The sequence below is a fragment of the Salvelinus alpinus genome, chromosome 11 (assembly GCF_045679555.1).
Source record: "Salvelinus alpinus chromosome 11, SLU_Salpinus.1, whole genome shotgun sequence".
NCBI lineage: Eukaryota > Metazoa > Chordata > Actinopteri > Salmoniformes > Salmonidae > Salvelinus > Salvelinus alpinus.
In genome coordinates this window covers 59,147,176-59,154,306 of record NC_092096.1, presented here as the reverse complement: position 1 = coordinate 59,154,306, position 7,131 = coordinate 59,147,176, and the positions used below count along the sequence as shown (strand labels likewise).

The 7,131-nt window shown below is 43.4% G+C and overlaps 1 long non-coding RNA gene across 1 annotated transcript; it reads left to right on the top strand.

The window, feature by feature from the left end:
• The first annotated feature begins 3,955 nt into the window (after positions 1-3,955).
• On the top strand, positions 3,956-5,347 carry LOC139534928 (uncharacterized). Its single transcript, XR_011667036.1, has 4 exons — positions 3,956-4,703; positions 4,791-4,967; positions 5,058-5,119; positions 5,202-5,347. It is a non-coding gene; the product is annotated as an uncharacterized lncRNA (long non-coding RNA).
• Positions 5,348-7,131: the final 1,784 nt, after the last annotated feature.

Below are 7,131 nucleotides of genomic sequence, written 5' to 3'. Positions count from 1 at the left end.
AGCTCTTACTTTTGGACGAGCTTCCATCAGAATCTTGGGCAAGTGGTCCTTTGTCCAAAATAATCGTTGCTTGGTTGTAAAACTTCGTCTTCAACTTCGGAATTAGCAGCTAACATTAGCTATGTGGCCACAACATGCCCAAATGTTCAAAGCGCAATACTAAGGAAATTCCGAAAATAGCAATATACTCGCATAAACTGATATAACTCGGTTTAAAATAACTTCGTTATGATGTTTCTAACACCTATATCGAATTAAATTACAGACGGATATAGCTAAGGCCGATAACTGAGCGTTTCAAAATGCCATTCTGAGGTCTTGCTTTGCACAATGACGAACGTCGAAAAGAGAGCTCCCTTCGTTCCTTGGCCTTTTATGAGCTCTGAGAACTACGTAGACACTCCATTCCACTTCTCATTGGTTACTGACATCCAGGGGAAGGCGGGTGCAGTTCATGTCGACCCATAGGATACATACAGAGCTTTAAACTGATCTGAGAACAGAGCCTCGTTTTCAGGCCCTCGCAGTTCCTGTCATGAATTTCGCTGCAGAAAGAGTTCTGGTTCACCCACAGACATAATTCAAACGGTTTTAGAAACTAGAGATTGTTTTCTATCCAATAGTAATAATACTATGCATATTGTACGAGCAAGAATTGAGTACGAGGCAGTTTAATTTGGGAACGATAAATGTCCAAGTTGAAACAGCACCCCCTGTAGTGTCAAGAGGTTATTAAGGTCACAGTTATGAAAACTTAGGACACTAAAGAGGCCTTTCTACTGACTCTGAAAAACACAAAAAGAAAGATGCCCAGGGTCACTGCTCATCTGCGTGAACGTGCCTTAGGCATGCTGCAAGGAGGCATGAGGACTGCAAATGTGGCCAGGGCAAAAAATTGCAATGTCCGTATTGTGAGACGCCTAAGACAGCGCTACAGGGAGACAGGACGGACAGTTGATTGTCCTCACAGTGACAGACCACGTGTAACAACACCTGCACAGGATCGGTACATCCGAACATCACACCTGCGGGACAGGTACAGGATGGCAACAACAATTGCCAGAGTTACACTAGGAATGCACAATCCCTCTATCAGTGCTCAGACTGTCTGCAATAGGCTGAGAGAGGCTGGACTGATGGCTTGTAGGCCTGTTGTAAGGCAGGTCCTCACCAGACATTACCGGCAACAAAGTCGCCTATGGGCACAAACCCACCGGCGCTGGACCAGACAGGACTAGCAAAAAGTGACGAGTCTGACGAGTCGCGGTTTTGTCTCACCAGTGGTGATGGTCGGATTCGCGTTTACCGTCGAAGGATTGAACGTTACACCAAGGCCTGTACTCTGGAGCAGGATCGATTTGGAGGTGGATGGTCAGTCATGGTCTGGGGCGGTGTGTCACAGCATCATCGGACTGAGCTTGTTGTCATTGCAGGCAATCTCAACGCTGTGCATTACAGGGAAGACATCCTCCTCCCTCATGTGGTACCCTTCCTGCAGGCTCATCCTGACATGACCCTACAGCATGACAATGCCACCAGCCATACTGCTCGTTCTGTGAATATCAGTGTTCTGCCATTGCCAGCGAAGAGCCCGGATCTCAATCCCATTGAGCATGTCTGGGACCTGTTGGATCGGAGGGTAAGGGCCAGGGCCAATCCCCCCAGAAATGTCCGGGAACTTGCAGGTGCCTTGGTGGAAGAGTGGGGTAACATCTCACAACAAGAACTGGCAAATCTGGTGCAGTCCATGAGGAGGAGATGCACTGCAGTACTTAACGCAGCTTTAGGCCACACCAGATACTGACTGTTACTTTTGATTTTGACACCCCCCCCCCCCCCCCCCCCTTTGTTCAGGGACACGTTATTCCATTTCTGTTAGTCACATGTCTGTGGAACTTGTTCAGTTTATGTCTCAGATGTTGAATCTTGTTATGTTCATACAAATATCTACACATGTTAAGTGTGCTGAAAATAAACGCAGTTGACAGTGAGAGGATGTTTCTTTTTTTTCAGAGTTTATATGCAAATGATAGTCTTATACTCAGCTGGCCCCTCCCCGGATTTTGTGTTAAATACTCTACAACAAAGCTTTCTTAGTGTCCAACAAGCTTTCTCTACCCTTAACCTTATTACTACCTCTGAGGGTTTAGAGCTTGAGGTAGTCACTTCATACAAGTACTTGGGAGTATGGCTAGATGGTGCACTGTCTATCTCTCAGAACATATCAAAGCTGCAGGCTAAAGTTAAATCTAGACTTGGTTTCTTTTATCGTAATCGCTCCTCTTTCACCCCAGCTGCCAAACTAACCCTGATTCAGATGACCACCCTACCCGTGCTAGAATACGGAGACATAATTTATAGATCGGCAGGTAAGGGTGCTCTCGAGCGGCTAGATGTTCTTCACCATTCGGCCATCAGATTTGCCACCAATGCTTCTTATAGGACACATCACTGCACTCTATACTCCTCTGTAAACTGGTCATCTCTGTATACCCGTCGCAAGACCCACTGGTTGATGCTTATTTATAAAACCCTCTTAGACTCCCCCCTATCTGAGATATCTACTGCAGCCCTCATCCTCCACTTACAACACCAGTTCTGCCCGTCACATTCTGTTAAAGGTCGCCAAAGCACACACAGCCCTGGGTCGCTGCTCTTTTCAGTTCGCTACAGCTAGAGACTGGAACGACCTGCAACAAACACTCAAACTGGACAGTTTTATCTCAATCTCTTCATTCAAAGACTCAATCATGGACACTCTTACTGACAGTCGTGGCTGCTTTGTGTGATGTATTGTTGTCTCTATCTTCTTGCCCTTTGTGCTGTTGTCTGTGCCCAATAATGTTTGTACCATGTTTTGTGCTGCTACCATGTTGTGTTGTTACCATGTTGTTGTTATGTTGTGTTGCTACCATGCTGTGTTGTCATGTGTTGCTGCCTTGCTATGTTGTTGTCTTAGGTGTCTTTATGTAGTGTTGTGTTGATCCCTTGTTGTGACGTGTGCTTTGTCCTATATTTATATTGTGTTTATTTTTTATTTTTAATCCCAGGCCCCCGTCCCAGCAGGGGGCCTTTTGCCTTTTGGTAGGCCGTCATTGTAAATAAGATCTTGTTCTTAACTGACTTGCCTAGTTAAATAAACGTTAAATTAAAAATGAATACATAAAAAGTTCAAACAACAACAACAAAACGATGTAGCACTCTGGTGCACTGCAAACCATGACCTATTCTGTATCTTACATACTGTCAAATGTAATGGTGTGTGTTGATTAGTTGTTGTTCATACAAGGACATGTACATAGCTAGACATGACCAGATAGCCATTGAGGTGAGACAGGTAGCCTCACTGTAACGATTGTTCTCCTCCTTCTCCTCGAGGAGCATGGATCGGACCAAAACGCAGCTTGTGGAGAATACATGTTTGATTTATTTTTAAAGAAGACGAAACGAAGAACACTGAAAAAACTATATAAAACAACGTCAACAGACCTGAACATGTGAACTTACATATAACGAAGAACGCACGAACAGGATCAGACTAAACAAACGAAACAGTCCCGTGTGATAACAAACACTGACACGGAAAACAAACACCCACAAAACACACGTGAAACCCCGGCTGCCTAAGTATGATTCTCAATCAGGGACAACGATTGACAGCTGCCTCTGATTGAGAATCATACCAGGCCGAACACACAAAATCCCAACATAAAAATCACACATCGACAACCCACCCAACTCACGCCCTGACCATACTAAATAAATACAAAAACAAGGGAAAACAGGTCAGGAACGTGACACTCACCAACAGCAAACACACCTCCATAAACTTATTGTGTAAGAGGAAGTTGGTTTGATGATGATTATATAGTTTCCTCTGTACCAAATATTGTTATTGTGGGAGGAGGGGGCTGCTCATTTCACTGTTAAATGGATCAGTGTCACGTTCCTGACCTGGGGCCTGTTGCACAAAAGTAGAATTAAGACATCCGGGATAAATGACTCAGCTGAGCTCAATGAAGCCAAAACATGTGCGTCCAGGCTTAATTGGTTGCACAAAGACCAAGCCAGGATGAGCAGACACGGATTCATTAAGCCAGGTGAAACCAATCCTGGATAGGTGCGCGCTCACGGCTCACTCAAATAGACCCCGCCACAGATCACAGATTAACTGATCTACCATGGCAACTAGAGCCGCGTACTTTTCCCCGTCGGAAGCACAAATCCTCATGGAGGCATACGAGGAGGTAAAATATATAATTAAGAAGAAAGGCAACACCGCCACAGTGATAAAGCAAAGAGAAAAAGCGTGGCAAAGTATTGCAGACCGCCTGAATGCGTAAGTAGTGCACAATTACACACTCACCGCTCCGCTGAAACATCACAATTACAATTCAAATATTTAATTCACATCTCCAAAAATGCAGTTGTACTGTAATTATGAAACGGTTAAATTTTTAATTGAAATGCACTGCAGATATGAGTGAAATTGTGTAAAGTAACTCCATCACACTGTATAAAGCTATGATAAACTTTTTGATATTTTTACTGAAAACAAGACAAAAATACCAAGTAATTTTTTGCAGTGTGACTCCATTAAATGTGTGTGTGTGTGTGTGTGTGTGTGTGTAGATTAAACATGAACGGGCCAAAACGGACATGGCAGCAGGTCAAAATCAAATACAAGAACATTCTGCAGAATGGTATGGTCCCTGACTAATATTTAACAAAGCACAAGCATATATTGTACCCAGAAGGTGCCTGCTCACACATTGTCTGTACTGTTTTAGCAGTGAAAAAGAATACCCACAGACAAGGCACGGGTGGTGGGTCACCAAAGGCTGACCTTACCCCAGCAGAGGACATGGCCTTGGAGCTAAATAAAGGCAGGCCCGTCTTAGAGGGGATCCCTGGGGGGAAAGAGACGAGCATAGGTTCCTCCCAAGATGCCACCCGCTTCATTCAAGGTATGTCCTTCCATCTCTACATGGGATACAACCACATTCATAATGAATCAATTTGGACTGTCTGACTTTGGTTTACCTATTGCCTTGCAGTGTCTGGCAGCACTGTGTTCCTGTTAGAGCCACCAGCACAAGCACCAGACGATGCTGATCCAGTGAGTACTCCATCAAAGGCATACTGTAGGCCTGGCATGTCTTGTCTACTAGCTTCAATATGAATCCGATTAAATGTGATAGGGTGAAGGCCCCAGTGCAGCAGCAACAGCACATGATGGAGACGATGATGAGGAGGAGACCATCTCTCTGGATTCCAGAAGGCATGAGGTATCATGTTAAGACTGTGAAAGTACTATTTACTCTACAATGGTGAGGAGTCCTCATCAAAATCAAAAAATCTAAAACCTTTCACAGACCCCCAGGAAGCACAGCAGGCCTACAACCATGCCCATGCCAGGACCAGGGCCAGAGTTGAAATGACCTTTGGCCTCCTGAAGGCACGCTTTCACTGCCTTCACAAATTAAGGGTCAGCCCTGTTAGGGCATGTGATATTACTGTGGCTTGTGCTGTCCTCCACAATGTGGCCTGCCTGAGGAAGGAGAGGGCCCCCAGAGTGCCACCAGCCATGGACTGGGACAATCCGGCAATCTTCCCTGATGACGACAGTGGTCGGCTGCTGAGGGACCAATATGTGTTGAATTATTTTAGTTAGTATGTGTGCTTTCAATTTTGGTTAAATATGTCCTGCGGTGGCAGAGGAATTTGGTTTTTTTTGGGTTCGTTTTTTGACGAATTTGGCCTCTTATGATGTTTGTGCGGTATACTGTGTGTAATACAAGGCTGCAGGGAGGCTACTGCATCCATTCATTTGTCTGTTCAGTTGATGTGTATGGATTTGTCCTGCATTTATTTTAGTGTGCAGACATGCAGGGTGTGTTATATACAGACCTTTGAATGTGTATGTATCATTTTGTATAATATGCTTGGATTCTGTGCTTTCCATCTTGTAGAGTCACTGTGACTTCAGTTTCGAAAGGATTTGATGGTTTACCTGCTTTGTTTTGTCCTTATTCAATAAAGGAACATAATGTTACACATTGTGTTTTTATATTCATATGGAATGTGTATTTGTTTATATGACAGAGTACTAGGGCCACACTGAAGAAAAAGGATAAAGTCATAAATTTATGAGGCTGGTTCTTTCTGCAGAAAAGCTACATATTGTTTTTACAGTTTTGATACTTATGACAATGTGATACTTAATATTCTGGCACATCAGCATGTCTTTGTTTATGAAACCATACTGAAGTACAATTTCACGAAATGCCCCACATCTGTCATTTTAACAACTGTCCTCCTTTAAAACAACTGGTTACAATATTATGACTTGTGTTTTTTTCCCCTCTGTGGCCCTAATATTCTATCATTTTATATATAGCCTTATAGTCTATGGGAAACTGTAAATTATCTAATGATAGCAACATCATCTAAAAATAATTTTTTATCCAAAATCATTGAAATTAATGATCACAAACGTTTAAATAATAACAGTGGGTCTAGTTATATGTGATAACAATGTATAGTGAGCAGTGAAATAACTATTGGTTTCCATTTGTGGTGACTGCTGACTGACATTAGGGATGAGATTAAATAGATCCTGGAATTTAGCCTGGTCTGGAGCAGGCTAGCTCCACAGAATAAATCTCCATGGTAATTTATACCATAACATATCCTCCTGCCCCCTATCCATCTTTAGTGCAACCGGATTACGGATCAATTGAGCCAGGATCACCAAGATATCCTGGCTTAATCCCTTATCCTAGTTTTGTGCAACAGGCCCCTGTTTTCCTTTGTTTTGTATTTGTTTTAGTTGGTCAGGGCGTGAGTTGGGTGGGTTGGTCTAGGTTTGATTTTCTATGTTGGGATTTTGTGTTCGGCCTGGTATGATTCTCAATCAGAGACAGCTGTCAATCGTTGTCCCTGATTGAGAATCATACTTAGGCAGCCTGGGTTTCACCTGTGTTTTGTGGGTGTTTGTTCCTGTGTCAGTGTTTGGGCCACACAGGACTGTTTCAGGTTAGTCACGTTTGTTGGTTGTTGTATTTTGTAGTGTTTGTTGTTGTCCCATTAAAATATGAATACTTACCAATCCGCATCTTGGTCCGATCC